This window comes from Dasypus novemcinctus, chromosome 10 (genome assembly GCF_030445035.2).
Source record: "Dasypus novemcinctus isolate mDasNov1 chromosome 10, mDasNov1.1.hap2, whole genome shotgun sequence".
Lineage (NCBI taxonomy): Eukaryota > Metazoa > Chordata > Mammalia > Cingulata > Dasypodidae > Dasypus > Dasypus novemcinctus.
The window spans coordinates 122,981,246-123,000,532 of record NC_080682.1 but is presented as its reverse complement, the minus strand read 5'-3'; the positions used below and the strand labels follow the sequence as shown (position 1 = coordinate 123,000,532).

The window sequence follows — 19,287 nt, the reverse complement described above, 5'->3', positions numbered from 1 at the left end:
CATGGTTTGCAAAGCTAAAATATTCCTTATTATTTTGGATTTTTCTGGTTGCCCCGGTTATACCAATACTAAGAAGGATTTGGATGGCAATTGTTTAGAGATACGGATTGGAGCCAATAGGAGAGTTGATATGACCATCACTTGGTTAAAATGGCTATTTTTAGACTATGTATTTTGTTACTTGTATTTTTGCTATAATGGTGCTTTTTGCTATTTCTTACTAAAGGTTTTTGAAGTTTCTACTTCCTCCCTGAATCTCTCACATTTTTGACGTTTTAAAATTGTTCCAACTGCCCTTTGTTTCTGACAGTTAAAGAGAGCTATTTATAAATATACAAAAAAGACTGAAGGCAGCCTATTCTAGACCAAGTAAGCCGATAGAGAAAATTACCAAACAGTTTAATCTTGCAACTATTTTTCGATAGTGTGTAAAATCTAATTTGGAATATATGTATGTATGTTTATTACTACATTCTCCATTATCTTCTTTAGCAGAGGATTTGGAAGGCAGATATAACTCCTGGGCTGAGATTCATTCTGAATAATAAAAGTGCTGAATAAAATACGCACTGCTTCCAATAGGAATTTGATGCTATTCCTCTAGTCATTCTGCAATCATGTGGGTTCAATTTTGAAAAGCCTGATGGTTTTACAAATGGAAAAAAGTACGAATTAACTTTACCCTTATATAGAACATACTTGTGAAGCATAACTTTAATATTTAAACATTAATTTGCTTTGAAATGTATTGCTTCTTTATGCTGAAACCATAGTGAGGAGGGAAAAGCTGAGTGAGGTTTTATAATAGTTAATATCAGTCCTTTGTTTTGTTTACAGTGCTTTTAAAATCCTTTTGTGTGCATAATTTGTGAATTCTCTAACAGAGTTGTTTGGGATCATTTTATTGCCTCCATTTGACAGAAGAGTTTGACCTATAAAAGCTAAATTAACCAAATGGTGAGTCTTACTCATTACTCAGCACTCTTTCTAGGAGAACAAGCTGCATTTACTAAACATTATATATACTTATATATGTAGTATATATATGTGTGTGTATATATATATATATATATGCAAAGAAGATAAATATCTCTTTGAAATATCTCATTGAAATACTGTGAGGAATGGTTGAGATTAAAGAGAAATCCTGCCATAACACAATCACTATGGCTCAAAGAATCCAATACATAAAATGTGGGGTTGAGTTATTTGGAAATTAATGAAATTACCATAGTCCATCTACTTCAGAAGTTGGGGACCGATCACCAAAAATAAATAGCAAAATTTTTGTTATAAGGTGGCATGATAGCATGAATTTCCCTGTATGGGCACTTTGATTAATAATATTCAGAGTTTTGCAACCATAAAATGGGCTTCTACAATGGACGGAAACTTCCTATCTCTGGAATTTTTCATGTACAAGCGACTTCTTTTCTTAGGAGAATGTTGATCTATAGACATTTTGAGCAATGGGTAGGTGGTTGGACTCAGACAGCTTTGAATTCTTGTCTAATATTAAGATTTTTCTCATGCAACCACTATTTTATCTGATGCTCTCAAAAAAGGAGTGAGAGTCTAGATACTTGATTCCTATTTTAAAATGTAAAGGATGTAAGAATTTAAATAATTCATCCAAAATATACCTAGCTGTAATTTCAGAGCCAGAAGTAGAACTCGTGACTATGGACTTTTAATTCAGTGTACTGTTATAATTTAACAGAGTCCAGGGGACTCACACCCTGAGGATGTATTTATGTAACACATGCTTAGTGAGCACAAATTTATGCAAGGCCCTGTGGTAGGTCCTGTGAAGCACAGCCTTATTCTTTACACCTAACTTTCCCTCAGGGAGTTTGCAATCTGCTAGAGGAGATGAGGCCTGCACTATTACTTCCATACCTATAATTCAAGATGGCAGAAAGTTACAAATAAATATTTAGAGGAAACTGAGGGAGAAATAAATCATCTTTTGCTCTGTGTTTATGGGAGTCATGGTGGAAAGCTTAGAGAAGGGAATGGAATTTGACAGTCAAATCTATGCCTTTACTTCAACATGAAGTCCAGCATAAGGATATTCATCTCACTGATTTTGAACTCTGCCCATCAGGTGGGGCTCTATTGCCTTGTTTAAACCACAAAATCAAAACAAAATGCCACGCTGAGATGTTAAGAGTGAATCAAAACAGAATGAAAGCTGTGGGCAATGAGGAAAACTTTAAAATTCTTTGTACCCCTGGAGACAGATATTTGAGTTTTCTTAGAGTTTGAATGTTTTACTTGGATACTTGCATATATTCATCCTTACAATATTGCCCTCGGTCTAATTCAATTTCACGAAGAGAATTAACTCCTAGACTGGGTTGTACACATGAAGCTATGTGTATTGTACTTTAAGGGCGACTTCAAGGATTTTCACACGTCACAATTTTTGCTGACTTTAGTTGAAAGTCCTCCGTGTATCCCCAGGGCTTATCAGGGTCCCTGCTGTCCAACAGGCGCTCGGAGGCTATTTGTTGAATGGAGGGATACTGTCAGAATAATACCTGTCTCACTATTTATGAGTATATAGTATGTGGATAAATAGCAGGCACTGGTAATGTTTCACAGTTTTGCCTCTTTTTAAAAATGAAGTGCCGAAATGCCTTTTTTTGATTAATTGTAAATTGCTGTTCACACCCCACTCCCTTTTTCTGTTTGCACTGGTTCTTGAATTTCTTGCTTCCATCTAATGATATGGCAATGCTAATTTGTTCCAGTGAAAAAATATGTCAGTGATGCTCAGGAGGAAAAATATGCCAGTAAGTTCTACTAGTGATGTAACCTCACTAAAAACATTGTTTTCGGGTTTCCCTACATAATGCAATGTTGTACCAGCTTCAGTTTATAATATGATTTTCTAGAAATGATTTACTTAAATCGTGGAAACTATCAAGCTTTAGCAGAAAGACCTTCAATGTGACTCCTAGTGTGTTTTCTTAGTTCAGCTTCTCAAAAGTGGAGCACACTTCCCGCCATATCTTCTCTACCTCTTGTGATTGTATCAGGATAACAATATGAAAATTAGTTTGAAAAAGTAAGAAATATCAGCTTAGGCCTTACAGAATACTTTTAAAGGGATTTCATTTTGTTTCCTTTGGGGTTGAATGGTGCTGAGAGTTGAGGTGATTTGGAGGATGATTGGGATGGTATTTCAGACACACAAACTACTGTTAGCTTTGTAGAATGTTAGTTCTGAAAGGGTCTTAGGCAAGCATTTAGTTTTTATTTTACAGTTGAGGAAACAGTGACAGAAAAGTCAAATAACCTGGCATTACTTGACACATAATTAGTAGCTGGATCTTAGATCTCGGCTCTTCTGCTCCTCTCTTCGTTTGTCATTTGGAAAGAGGCTGGGAAGGTTGGCCTCAGAATCCCTTCCAGGCCTGACTTCCTGTGACTTGCTTTCCCCAAGCATCCTGAGACCACACCTGGGCTGAATTAAGTGGTGGGCATCACACTTAACCAACAATGAACTGTTTAAAGGATAGTATCCGGAATGGTTCTGAGACTTGACATCATATCCTTGGGGAATGCTCTTAGCAGAGAGAAGAAAAGACAGGGCAGGGACCTGACTGCTAACTTAAGGATTTGAAAAGCCTTTTCATACAGTAGGGTATGGCCAGTAGTATTAAAAATAGAGCTAATGACTGAAATACCAGAGTACTGAATTATGCTTCAATTTATAAATGCACACACACACACGGTTTTTGCTCAAGGGAGATGGACTATATAGCCTTATCGATAACTCCCCATATTAAGATTCTATTACTCTGCAACCTAAAAAATGGACACATATACCATGATGTTTCATCAGCTTGTTAGTTTATTCATTTATTCCAGAACATAGCCTGAGAAAGTAGCCCTATTGCAGATTAGAAAATAAATATGGAATGAAAAAGTGATTTCCCCAAAATACTGCATCTAGTAGTGTCAAAGCAAGGATTTGAATCCGAGGTCAACTATTTGGAGATAAGTCCAGATTTCCTTCCATTAGACTGGAGTAGTTATGACTTCAAGGAAAAGGGAGTGCACATCTCTTGGTTCCTTTTCTTGCCCCTAGGAAATAAGAAATCACTGTTTGTTTCCCTACTGAGCGGATCTTTTGAGCATATTTCTTTGTCTTTTTATCCAGCTTTAAAAGCAACACCTTTCCTTGTTCTCAGGGAAGGGATTAATTACAGTAAAAAGAAAATAAATTAAGGAGGAGACATGTGGCAACAAGTTGACCTCACAGAAGACCTTTCTGTGCGTCTGACGAAAAGTACAGCCTGTGCCTAGATGTTTCTATTCATGTCTCCACTGCAGACTCCACACTCGTCCTTCAGATGCTAATTATAGAGGAAGCAATATGGTATGCACTTTTTAAGAGCTGGAGGACATATTGTTAAATGATGTACCTTAGGAATAAAAGTGTATTCTTTGGAATTCATTAGAGCCCTGAATTATAAAATCTCATTTTTGCACATTTGTAAACATTCCAGAAAAGCTTCTTGATTTAACCAAATGTTGAACTGAGGAGACGTTTCGGCAAGAGGTGTGAGAAGTCAGATATGTTTATTTTATGGGACTTTGAAAGGAAAAATCTTAGCCCAATAATGCAATTTATGCATGGATTCTCCCTCCTTCCCTCTCCCTCACACACACAGTCTTTCAAAAGAAAAACATTGTCTAGTCATTGATTGGTTTTTTTCTTTTTTTAAATTCAAACCGTGCATCATAACTCGTGGAGTTATTTGTAAAACCATTTCAGTGGGTGGAGACTAGCATTCAATATAAAGTAGAATTTAATATAGGATAAAATAGAACATAAATATGTGAGTATATCACCTGAGAGTTTTCTAAACTTTTATTTCAGTTGCTCATAGCTATATATGTTCATTGTCTTAACATTTAAAATAGTTCATACTATGTCTTGTGTTTAAACGTTTTTCTGAATAAGTTGCTTTCCTTTCTAACATATTTAATAGTTTTTTTGTTTGTTTGCTAGATAAATATGCACAGGTTTATTTTTCTGTGACAATGCCATGGATTCATCACTCCTGGAAGGGTGTGTTTTTTAAGTCTTACAAAAACGAGCAAAAACTCCAAGATAAACATGATATGGAGGATTTTAGCAAAGTATTAGTAATTAATATATTATTGATAAATGGCATAAGCATCAGGATAGGACAATGGAGAGGGCACTAGACCAGAAGGGAGAAGGAAAGACCTCAGTCCTAGTTTTTATCCAAGACTGAGGACAAATCTGAGGACGTTTTAAAAATATCCCAATATAGTACATGAAAAACGCTAAAATGCTAATTATAATCTTGAAATACTTGAAAAATGTACATTTAACATTTTAAAACTTCTAACCGCCCCCCCCCCCCCATAAAATACAATGTAAAGCATTTTGCTAGTCACAAGATGATTTCTTGGTTATTAAAAAACAAATCATGATATACCATATGTGGTGTGGTGTGTACTAAAGCACATGTTTAAAGATAGAAAGTAAAAGAAAAAAATAATATAAAGTAAGTCATCTTTCAGTTTTCTTTTAGTGTCCCAATGAACATATGTAAAATCTCATTTGAATATAGCCAAGTCTAATTTGAGGTCCTTTGAGAATATGAAGCTGAGGCCAAATATCAATGGTATAATAAAGTAAACTTAGATATGAGAGAGCACTTTTAAATGTAAAAGTAGGTCCATGAAGTGGGTGAGCTACACTGGAGTCATGAACTTAAATTTACAAAGCTTGTTGCAAAGACATGCCTGGCATCTAAAGTCCCTGACTCTTCCGAGTCATTTTTTTGGGGGGGATTGAATCCTTTTCTCTGTAAAGACATGTTCAAGTCCTATCCCTCACTCCATTTGTACCAAGGATGTATGAAGATGTTATTAGTAAGTTAAGGCCGCACTTCAGCCCATTATGGTTGAAGGCTTTATAAGCAAAGGGAATTGGACGAGGGAACAAGGAACCAAAGGAGAGGAAGGGAATAAACAGATCGTCGTATGACAGAGCATTGACAGAAACCCATCACCAGACTGTTACAGACTTTGATGACCTCAGTTTTGGATATCTAACCTCTAAAACGGTGAGCCAAAAAAAAAATTCCTTTTTCAGCCAACTAGTGTGTGGTTTTTGTCATAGCAAATTGAGACAATTCTATTTAAGTAGTACCATGAACAAAGGCAGGTTTGAGTGTAAAACCTAGCTCAAATTTTTGCTATCTGTGTGACTTAGACAAGTTACTTAATTTATTGTCCTCATGTATTAAATCAAGATAATAACACCTCTCCCATAGTGTTGTTGTGAGAACTAAATGCAAAGCACTTATCATCAGGCTTGGCACATAGCTTGTCACATAGCAGATTTATCTGCTAAGAATTTTCCTTGCCTTATCACGGATGTGAATTTAAAAATCCATAAATGATGTTTTAAAATGAATTTGCCTAGTTAAAACTACTGAAAGAGGAGGAGAATTGAGCAGGAAGTGACCAGTTCTACAGAGCATAAAAATCAAATAAAAAATCAAATACATAAATGTAGTGAGATTTAGATTCTTACTGATTTTCCTTTTGAAAGATAGGTTTGTAGTTATAAAGCAAAACATAAGGTGCTTAGGGATTTGGCACCAATTCCCCACGCTGTCGTCGTGCAGTTGCTGACGTGTTTTGGGAGGCATTATGGTATAGAAAATGAGCAGGTTAGGAAGCCCAGAGTCACACTGCTGAACTAATTGCCTATACCGTGTGTGTTTGTGGAGGAGTGTATGTGGGGGGTTGATAGGGAGCGAGAGGAGACTGAAGACGGAAAATTAATTTTATAATTTAAGCATTTCTGAATTATTTTTCACTTCTCAATGAACTTTAATAACTTCTATTATGAAGAAAGCATAAGCACACTAGAGACATAATTTCTTTGTATATTTCAAATTGGACTTATACATGGATCTTCACTAGGCTGTGTCTGGAAGCTCTGCTTAAGTCTTTTGGATCATCGAGGCATGCCATAGGGCTGAGTATAAAACCAAATGGAAATTATACATGAGTCTAACTATGTTTCATTGGGGAGAATATATTGCAAAGTAAGGCCCCTGACAGGATGTTGAATTCCTGAGGTTGTCTGCCCTGCCTGTAATGTCTAGATGTCTCTAGAGCCCGCAGGAGCCTCCCTGTTTGAGGCATTGTTCACTGTGGCAGTAGTAAAATCCTCCTGAGATGTGCATAAGCATAACCTCTGGAATGACCTCCCAACTCACTTTGAAGTATCTTAGCCATGAAAACTCATTTGTATTTAATATTTCTTTTTTTAACAGTAATTTAAAGTTTATTCCAGTTATAATGCAGGTTATTTTGACTTAAAGGTAGCATAACATGGCATATTCTGAGTCCATTCCTGAGATATTCTGTTGTACTTATCTCTGTTTGTTTTATTAGTCTATGCAATCTCTGACACTAAGGGGTCATTTGGGTTCAGATCACAAAGCAGTGAACAAATGGATAAAAGAACTTTAGAAATAGTTAAATCAGGAGATCACTGTGATCTCAGGTTATTGAGGTAAATGCTGCCATTACTGTTAATATTAGGATGATAAATTCTTGTTGTAAGTGCAACCTTAGGTGGTTTGAAGGAATAGACTGTAGGAAAAAGAATTGTCAGAAAGAATATAGCAACTTGATATGGGCTGTCTTTATGTCCCATAATTGTGGCTTGCCAATGAAACATATCATCCCCAACCTTTTGGTTAAGGTCTTTTTCTGAATGCATCACCTGTTGGCACTTGGTAATAATCCCTTGGTACCAGGGAGGCTCATTCCTGGGAGTCATATCCCACTCTATGGGAAAGTAGTGTGTTTATATGCTTAGTTTGGGTTAGAGAGAGGCCACATTTGTGCACCAAGAATGTTTTCGGTAGGTAACTCTTAAGCAATATATAATGCCAGACTAAGTTTCACTTTCAGAAGAACAAGGTTCAAAAGTACAATCATCAATATCAAGGGCCTGGCATGTTTGTCTGTACTCATTCACTAGGCACTGCCCATGTACTCGGGATTCTTGCTGCTCTATTAGAGAACGTAGCAGGACTTAGCAATAGAAGAACTTCTAACATTGATATAAAGGCATTGGCTACCAGAGGTACTGAGGGGAGGAAGAGGGAAAAACAGGTGAAACATGGAACATTTTGGGGACATTGGAATTATCCTGCATGACATTGCAATGACAGATACAGGCCATTTTGTCAAAACCTACAAAATTGTGCAGAGCAACATGTAAACTATAATGTAAACTATAGACCATAGTCAGAAACAATGCTTCAATAAATGTTCATCAATTGTACAAATGTACCACACTAATGAAAGTTTTTATTAATGGGGAAAAGTATGGATGGGGAGAGGGTGGGGTATTTGGAAATCCTCCTATATTATATAAGAAGGTTTATGTAATTTAAAACTTCTTTCAAAATAAAAAAAGAAGGAAATACTGTGGAACCTAGGAAATAAAACAGATAAATTATATAAATAGACAAATTAGTTTGAAAATTAAACTGATGTTCTCTTACAAATCATTATAACTCAAATAATGATGATGATAGTAATAATAACTATTATTTACCAAGGGTTTACAGTGCTTAAGAATCTATAACTTTAGTTCATAATCTGTGATGCGATATCAAGATACAAATTTCCATGTTATCATTAGTATATTAGTACTGATATATTCTGAAAATCAGTAGAATTTATAGCTACAATTTAGAATAGGTTAAATATAGATTGGGCAAAATGGATTTTATCTGTGTTACTTTCCTCTAGTATTCTAAAATCAGAACTATTTGTATCTTAGGCAATTTCTTCACAAACATTCTTCATATTTCTTTGATTATACAACCTCTTTTCAAATGTCATAGAACTGAATTTCAATAGATTTAGATGAAGATATTTAAGCCTTGACTCTCCCTAAAGGGAATAGAGAGCCATTTAGATTTTTTGGGAAATGTATTACTGCATTGTAATATGATGACTTTCATCCTTTAGAGAAGGTGGAAAAAGAAGATGTTAAATAAGACATATTAAAGTGTTATGCTAGTTTAATTTCCATTTAATAGACTAAAATATATGTCTATCACAAATGAAGTTGGTAATTAATGTTTTTATTGATGTAATTTGAGAAAGACAGAAAATATATTAAGACATTAAAAAATGAAGCATTAAACAGCTATCTGGGTATTTTATTTGTAATCAAACATATTTTGTTTTTTTTCATCTCCAAAATGAAAATAATTATCCCTATTTTTTAGTGGAATCAAATTATGCAAGTAATCATTAATTTCCATTATGCATAATGTTAAAACTCTAGCTCTTATTCAAAGAATATGTGCTCAAGCATCAAGGTGACAATATTTGACAGCGGACTTGGCCCAGTGGTTAGGGCATCCGTCTACCACATGGGAGGTCCGCGGTTCAAACCCCGGGCCTCCTTGACCTGTGTGGAGCTGGCCCATGTGCAGTGCTGATGTGCGCAAGGAGTACCCTGCCACGCAGGGTGTCCCCCATGTAGGGGAGCCCCATGCTCAAGGAGTGCACCCTGTAAGGAGAGCTGCCCAGCATGAAAGAAAGTGCAGCCTGCCCAGAAATGGTGCCATACACACCATTGTATGCTGACACAAGATGATGCAACAAAAAGAAACACAGATTCCCGTGCCGCAGTCAACAACAGAAGCGGACAAAGAAGATGCAGTAAATAGACACAGAGAACAGACAACCGGGGTGGGGGGGCGGGGAAGGGGAGAGAAATAAATAAATAAATAAATAAATAATTTTAAGAAAGATGACAATATTTATTTTAAGAATTTGTGTTAATATCCAATTAATAACAGTAAACAATCACATAAATAATAAAGTGCAAAATATTCTAAGTATTTGGGAGTTTGGTGGTACTTTCATTTGCCAAGTTGCTTGGAGCAGTGAAAATGAAACCTGATGGCAACACTTTTCATGATTTGGGACTGAATTTTGCAGAAAATATTTTAGACTTTTAAAATTAAATATGATATATTTCAATGTAAGAACATAGTCCATGAAAATCCATAAAATAAAGCTTTATTTCCACATGAACCTACATCAGGTTAATTCATTTATTCTTTCATTTAATACTTTTATGGGGTACCAACTATGTGCCAGATTCTGTAGCAGACATTATTGAAAGAGTGAAATGGAAGCAGTTGCCAGCACATGCCTTCCATGGTTACATACAAAGCTATGGCCTCAAATTATTTAAAAATTTACTCTCTTAGGAAAAAAACACACCTGGTGATTATATGTAATCAGAAACTCATTAAGGAGACATCTGGGATGTTTGTGGTAAAGTGGCAGAGTAGTAAGCTCTAGGATAAGACCATCCACCAGAATAACTATTAACAGGCAGGAACTGTCTGAAACAACTTTTTGAAACCTCACAGGCCAGAAGAACATTGTACAGCTCCAGGAAAAAAGGTAAGGAAGAGGCTGGTAAATTACAGTAAAAATCAATAAATTGCTTTTTGCTCTGTGGTTACCAGCACTCATCCCCCACTCTCACAGCAGGTTGCTGTGGGGTCCTGCCTTTCGCTAGCTGGCTGGTGACAGAAAGGACGTAAAAATCCTCTTCCCTAAGACAAGAAGGGGCACTGTCGATTACTGTTCACTTTTTGATAAGTTACTTCAGATCACTGGGGGCCTGCTCTGAGGGCAACCATTGTTCCAATCTGCCCCAGCAGAGGTAGTGATGGAGGAGGCTAAAAGCCACAAGGCTTCCTCAGAGCCGCAGGGCACAAGTGCAAGTGCTGCATTTGCTGAGCAGGTCAAGGAAGTTCAACTTTGGAGAGCCATAGAAGAAGCTTCTAGTATCCTTCCTGACCTCACCAGAAGACCAGTTTGGAGCTGGTCTGTGCCCCCTTCCTGGTTGCTGTGGCAGTTTGAGATTATTTTATGAATCCCCAAAAGGGAGAAAGATTATGTTTGTAAACTAACCTATTCCTCATTGTGATACACATTGGCTGCATTAAATTCAGGTGAGATGTCTGATTAGATTACCTGTTAAGATTGGCCTTTTCGATTTGACTACATCAGAGGGTATGACTCAAGTTGAGTCCCCACTCCCTTGCTGGGACTGATATAAAGGGACACCCATTCAAGAAGACACACGGAGGAGAGAACTTGGTCATTTTGGATCCTGCCATGTGACAGAAAGGAAAAGGCTCAAACAGCTAAAGGAGAGATGGATCATTTGCCTGAGAGCTTACAGGGGACCTTAGGAAGGAGCCGAGACTGATATAGGAAGCCCTTAGAGGTAAGCCCTGAGCCAGCCTGCAGCTGAGATGGGGAAGAAGCGGGGCCATGGAGCCTCAAGAGGAAGAGGAAGCCCAGAGGAGAGGCTGACTCCTGGCAGAGATCGGTGGCCAAATTGTTTCAACACCTGGCAGCTGACTTTGTTGAGAGAGCACCTCTTATGGTAGCTTGAGTTGGACTTTCCATAGCCTTGGGATTGTCAGCTTTTTACTCCAAATAATTACCCTTTATAAAAGCCAACTGATACAATTGCTGACTCTGTTTTGATTGGGAAAGAGTGTCTTGGAAAACTCCTCTCTGGTGTGGCCCCCTGCCAAGAATTTTCCAACCAGGAAAAAGCAACTTGAGGCAATGAAAACAGTATAGAGGCTAATAGTAGGGGCATAGTCTTGCCTGCTTTAAATGCATGGGGAAGGTAAGTCTGTCTCCTGTGGAAGAGAGGGAATATTCAAACTCCTATAAACAGAGGAACTCCAAAACAACTAACAAGCACCAGCCCAGGACAAGAACCAGACCCAGAGCCAGAAAAGGCAACAAGGATCCTGCACACTACATTCCCCTTGGGCAGACCTTCCTGATAAGTCTAAAGTTCAAGGTAATCTCTGTCCTATCACCAGCTTGCTACAAAATCCTTGAAACAGGCATCTCAGGGAATAAGTCCAATAGTTAGGTTTCTCAAATATCGAAATGTATAGTGTGCATCAAAAAGAGTACAAGACAAATAAAGAAACAGGAAAGAATATCCCATCCAAAGGAAGAGGATAAAAATCCAAAAAAAAAAATTCCAATGAAGAAGACCAGAATGTGGTATAGTGATCACACTATCAAAAGCAAAGAACATGAGAGAGTTCTAAGGGCTGCAAGAATAAAGCAACATGTTATGTACCAGGGAGTCTGAATCAGATGGAATGCAGATTTCTCATAAGAAACCATGGAGACATGATGGCAGTGGGTTGAATACATAAAGTGCTAAAGGAAAACACTAAAGGAAAATAACCAACATCCAAGAATTTTATACCTGACAATATTTTCCAAAATTAAAGGACAGATTATGACATTCCTAGATAAACAAAAGCTGAGAGAGTTCATCACACCTAGACCTTCCCTACAAGCAATGCTAAAGGGAGTTCTTCAGACTGAAAGGAAAGGACACTAGACAGTAGATCAAAGCAACAAAGAAGTAAAGACCTCTGGTAAAGGTAAACATTGGATAATTAAACATATCAGTACTATTGTATTTTGGTATGTACCTCTACTTCTTATTTCCTACAGGTGTTAAGACATACATGCATAAAAACTGTGTTGATAATGGAGGTGTATGGAAAAAGTGTGCCAAATGTATGCTATAGACCATGATTGGCAGTAATAGTCTAATGATATTATTTCATAATCTGTAACAAATGTTCCACTAGGGTGTGGAGTTGTATGGGAAGTCTACACATCTGTATGATTGTTTTGCAAGTTCACAGTATCTGTAACAAAATATATTTTAAAAAATAGTATGGATTGGGGGAAAAATATACCAAATGTAAGATAAGGAATAAAGTTAGTAGTAATATTTTGATGATGCTCTTGCATAGTTTATAACAAATGTTTCACACCAATGCAAAGAGTTGGTGGAGGAGTGATGTATGAGACCCCTGTGTGATGTTATGTATGTTTATTTTATAAGTTTGCAATCTTTAATATACACTTATTGTTTATGTGTGATCATGTATGAATTATATACTTCAATAAAAATAAAAATAAAAATAAAAAAGTAAAAAAAGTACAGATAAATCTATGGTTATGGAAATAAAGTATACAAAAATTTAAGTGGCAACAAGTACACAAAAAGGTGGGGACAGAGGTGTATCAGAAAAGTATATGCATATGCTGTTGAAATCAAGTTGGTATCAAAGCAAATATGATCATTACATATGAACGATGATAAATTTTAACTCCTCGGTAACCACAATGAAAATATATGAAAAAAATCCAGATAGAAAAGAGGAGGCATTCAATGTGGTACAACAACAACAAAAAAATCAAATAAATATAAAAATAGGCATTAATCAAAGACTTGAGGGATGAAAAAGGTATGACTTACAAAATCTAAATAGCAAAATGGCCTAAGAAAGTCAGACTTGAAATGCTAACAGATTGAACTTTCCAGTCAGAATGGACAAAATGGAATGACCAAACTATATGCTATTTATAAGAGACTTACCTTAAATTCAAAGACATAAGTAGGTTGAAAGTAAAATGATTGGAAAAAATATAGCATTTAAGTAGGAACCCCAAGAAATATGAGACAGACTTTAAGTCAAAAATAATTATGAAGGACAAAGATGGTCATTAATTTTCATAAAGGGGTCAATTCTACAAAAAGACATAATGAACACATATACACATCCCTAACAGCAGAGCCCCAAAATATATAGGACAAATAATGACATATTTGAAGTGGGGAAATTGATGTTTCTACATTAGTAGTGGAGACTTTAATAAAACACTTTCAATAATGGATAGAGCATATACTCAGAAGATCAATAAGGAAATACAAAACTTGAGTAATATCTAACAAACTACACCTAACACACACATATAGAGCTCTGTTGAATACACATCCTTCTCAAGTGCACATGGATAACTCTTCAAGATAGACCATATCTTAGGTCCCAAAACAAGATTCAATAAATTCAAAAATATTGAAATCAACAATGTATCTTCTCAAACCAAAAAAGGAATGAAATTTGAAATCATGAACAGGGAGAAATGGAAAATTTACAAATATGTGGAAATTAAATTACATACTCTTAAACAAAAATCAGTGGGTTAAAGAAGATCTTTGCATGCCACAGTGCAGTCAATGGAAAGTACCAGAAATGAGTTGGCTTTTTTAAAGGGGATTTATTTGGAGAAAATCTTACAGTTTTGAGGCCATGAAATGTCCAAATCTAGGCACCACCAGAGATGCTTTCTTACCAAACCTAGCTACTGTCGATCATGGCATCCTGCCACATCATGAGGTGAGATGGCAGCTGATCTCTGCTGAGGTCCATTCCTTCTTCTCAAGGTGCACCATCTCCAGAAGCTTAAGTGTGGGTGATAAAGCAAATTGCTTATCTCTTTCTGGGGCTCTTCTCTCAGTCTCCGCTGCTGTGCTTTCTCCCTGCACCCAGCTGTGGACAATCAGGCATAGGGCTCGTCTCAGTATTGAGCCGCTCAAGGGCCCAGTCTCTTAGGGGCTTCATGCCTGAGTTTCAGCTGCTAACAATTCTCTCTTACATGGCTGGGTCAAAATGTCAGAGCTCCCTTTTCTGTGTCTCTCTGTGTGTTCTCAGATTATATAAGATCCTGCAAGAAGGCAGAGACTCAACTTGAGTCATGCCTCATGGACATAGTCCAATCAAAAGCTATCAAATGATAAGCTGGAGGTAAGTATTTGTACAGGGAGGCATAGGGATACCTTTGGGTGGGGCTTTATGGGCTTGAGGGTGACTAGGGATGGGAGGATGGGTCAGATGGCCCAAGAAATTGGGGGGAAGGTCGGGGGGGAACATTTGAACATAGGAGATTGTCAGTTATGTGGTTGAAATTATAATGTAGAGAAAAATCTTTAGAAAATATAATATGGAAAGTTACCTGTTTAAGATGCTTAAGGGGGGGGGGGGAGCAACTGACACAGGGCAAGCTTCTAAGGAGTGTGTGAGTGCTCATTTTGTCATAGAGGGTTATATCATTGGGTGGAGACCCATACAATGAGAGTGAAGGTATAACCACATCCTGGGGAGGACTGATGTTCTCAAACAGGGGGAATTGTATCTCTCAAGAGAATTGGTGGCTCCCAATGGATTAGGGCAGTCAAAAATGTCTAGCCCTCAACATTGTTGCAAGTATCTCTGAATATGGTCCTTCAAGTAATGAAAATTGATTGTCACTGTGGGCCCTGAGGGAAGAGGGAAAGAGGTGTTGAATAGATGGAATCAGCATAACTGTGGGGCAATAGAAGTGTTCTACAAAATTATGCAATGATGGATATAGGACATGTTAAATTACACCAAAAATGTATAAAAGTCTAAAGGCTAAAATGCAAACCATAATGTAAAACATAAGATAACTAAAAATTTAGAAAATTGTATAGTCGAAAATATAAACCATAATGTAAACTCAAATGGAACAATGTTTGAAAGCTATTGTTAAAATAGCTGTACATCAGCTGCGGCAAATATAATATGAACATGTAAAAAGATCATTGCTGGGGAAGGGACAAAGGATTTGATGTTGAATATGTGGGAGTACCATGTGTTTTATATGTGAATTACTGTGATCTAAAACTTACATGAAGACAAACTTAATAATTAGAAAAATAAAGAAAGAAAGGATGTAGACACTGAGGAAGAAATGAAAGAAATTGCCTTGCCCCTGTACATACAGGGCAACACCTATAGCAGTGAGGAAAGGCAAAATGTCAAAAACAAAGCTTTTTCATTTTTTCAATTTTTGATACCCCTATTAATTTTTCCTGTATTTAATTTTTCTAAATTACTATGTATTCTATATCTAACCTTTAAATCCATCACTACATTCCTGGCAATATATTAGGCTTCCTTTTTAAAGAAGTTTTGGACTATAGAGAGGTTCAACTATGGCAGGGAGGAACACTTGTGTGGGGTGTTATTGATAGGGGGCACATAGTTGGGAGGGAGTTCTCCAGGGCATGTATACAGGGGACTTAAAAATGCGTATTTCCATAGTGATTTCAGTTAAAAATGACAACTGAGAGAGTGCTGAGTTCCTAGCCAGGGGAGCTCTATCACATTGCGCAATGGAACAGCAACAATCCCCCAAGTGCAATGGCAAAGACCAATAAAGATGGATGGTCCAACAATGAACCCTTGATACTGATGGCTACAATTATAAGCCTGTGTGCCCGAAATATGAACTAGGCCTAGAGCTGCAGGGTGCCTAAGAGTTACCTCCTGAGAGCCTCCATATTGTTCAAATGTGGTCATTCTCTAAGCCAAACCCAGCAAGTAAATGCATTACCTTCCCCATAGCATGGGGCATGACTCCTGGGGATGAGCCTCCCTGGTGCCAAGGGATTACTACCAAGCACCAGCTGATGATGTACCTAGAAAAACACCTTGAATAAAAGGGTCAACTTAGACCAGCAGAATATCTCAGCCTACATGTAATATCAGGTGTTAAAAACTGCTTTTTGACCTTTGATAAAGGGGGAAAATGGAAAGGACAAATCAGTTTATATGGCTATGAGTTTCTGAAAAAGAGTTGGGTGGTCATCAGAGGGATAATCCTTATGCATAACTCAGCAGGGTACCAGAGACAGCCAAAGTAGATAGAAACCCAGGTACTGGTTCTCCTGAGGTCTACGGAGACCCACGGGTTGTATGGTCATGGGAGATGGCTCTGGAGTTGAAGGACATGTCACTTGGCCCTACTTTGGAATTTGTGTTCCTGAGTGAGATGCAGTTAGACTCAGATATGACCTTTCTACACATGCTTCTTCTGTTACTTTTACCAGACCTGAGGTTGGTGTTTGTGTTGGTTTCAGTCCAGGAGACCTGAATCTCTGGACTGTTCATGTGACAGGCAGACCCTGAGCTTCAGCAGACTTGCAACTCCTACCCTCTGTTTTATTGGACTTACTCTGGCCAGCTAAAAGGGAGGTGAAGAAGATCAACCACCACACCAGGGAGCCAAGAGTGCCTACAACAGCATGCAGGAGAATTGCATCCATCATTCATGTGGAATCTAAGCCCTCTCTTGATGTAGAGGGGGACTGGACTTAACCATCCCAGGGTCCACAGCATGGAGGAATAGAGTATGGATTAGAGTGGACTTACTGGTGTTCTGCTGGAAAACTATGGTGATTAACAAGGGAAGAAATTGTAACATAGATGTGGCGAAAGTGGCCACAGTAGCTGCTGAGGGTAGGGAGAGGGAAGAAGAGATATGATGTGGGCATATTTTCAGGATCTGGAGTTGTCCTGGGTGGTGCTGCAGGGACAGATGCTAGACATTGTGTGTCCTGCTGTGGCCCACTGGGTGGATGGGGGAGAGTGTAGACTACAATGTAGACCACTGTCCATGTGGTGCAGCAGTGCTCCAAAATGTATTCACCAGGTGCAGTGAATGTCCCACGATGATGGAAGAAATTGTCGATGTGGGAGGAGTGGGGTGGAAGGGCGGGGGGTATATGAGTGCCTCATATTTTTTTAATGTAATATTTAAAAGAAAATAAAGAAGAAATAAAAAGCTATCAAATCAAGTGATCTAATGTAGGTCCCTTAACAGAATCTAATGCAATCAAAATGTCTCACATCCACAGGAACAGATTAGTTCAAAAACATAATCGTTCCTGGGATTCAGAAAAGAACATCAAACTGCCACAGAGGAAAATCACAAAGAAAATTAGGAAATATCTTGAAGTGAATGAAATTGAAAATGCAAAATGCCAAAACTTATGGGCTACAGCAAAGGCAGTACTTAGAGGTACATTTATAGCTCTAAATGCATGCATTAAATAGAAGAAATAATTCAAATCAGACACCTAATCTCAAAATTGGAAACTAGAAAAAGAATAAACTAAACCCAAAGTAAACATAAGGAAGGAAATAGCAACAATTAGAGAGAAGATAAATGAAATAGAGAACTAAAACCACAATAGAGAGAATCAACAAAATTAAAAGTTGGTTCTTTGAAAAGATTGATAAACTTGAGAAAACTTTAGCTAGACTGTGAAGAAAGAGAGAAGGTACAAATAATGAAAATTGGAAATTAAAAGGGGGACAACACTACTGACCCTACTGAAATAAAAGGTCTATAAGAAGATACTATGAACAGCTGTATGCAAATAAATTAAATAACCTAGATGAAATGGACAAGTTTTTGGAAACACACGAACTTCCTACAGAAGAGCTTAACAAACTGCTTACATATAAAGAGATTGAATCAGTAATCAAAACCTCCAGACAAGGAAAAGCCCAAGACCAGACAACTTCACAGGGGAATTTTACCAAACATTCCGAGACTTAACACCAATTATGCTCAAACTCTTCAAAAAAATTGAATTCATTCTATAAGACCAATGTCACTTTCATACCAAAGCCAGGTAAAGATAACACTGGAAAATTAAATTCAAGGTCAATATCGCTAATGAATATGTATATAAGGGAAGAGGATTTGGCTCAATGGATAGAGCATCCACCTACCACTTGGGAGGTCCAGGGTTCAAACCCAGGGCCTCCTGACCCGTGTAATGACCTGACCCATGCACAGTGCTTATGCATGCAAGGAGTGCTGTGCCATGCAGTGGTGTCCCCTGTGTAGGGGATCCCTACATGCAAGGAGTGCACCCTGTAAGGAGAGCTACCCAGTGCGTAACCCAGGAGTTGCGCCACACACACGGAGAGCTGATGCAGCAAGATGACACAACAAAAGAGACACAGATTCCCGGTGCTGCTGACAAGAATATAAGTGGACACAGAAGATCACACAGCAAATGGACACAGAGAGCAGACAATTGGGGGGGAAAAGGGGGGAAGGGGAGAGGAAATAAATAAAAAATAAATTTTAAAAACAAAACAAAACAAAAATATGTATGTAAAAATCCTCAACAAAATAGTAGCAAACTGAATTTGACTAAATATTATTAGGATATCAATCCTACCCTAAGCAATTTATAGATTCAACACAGTCTCAATCAAAATTCCGAAAGCCTTCTTTGTAGAAATAGAAAAGCAATAACAAAATTTATATGGAAGGGTAAGGCAGCCTGAATACCCAAATACATCTTGAAAAGGAAGATGAAAGTTGGAAGACCTTCCTGATGTTAAAACTTACTACAAAGCCCCAGTTGTAAATAAAAGCATGGTAACTGGCACAGGAATAGATGTATAGATCAATGGAATGAAACTGAGAACTCAGAAATCA

The 19,287-nt window shown here is 37.5% G+C and overlaps 1 protein-coding gene across 2 annotated transcripts in view; it reads left to right on the top strand.

Moving 5' to 3' along the window:
* The window catches only part of GRM5 (glutamate metabotropic receptor 5), a 548,158-nt gene that overhangs the window by 15,893 nt on the left and 512,978 nt on the right, over window positions 1-19,287 (top strand). The gene's annotated exons all lie outside the window — the stretch shown is intronic.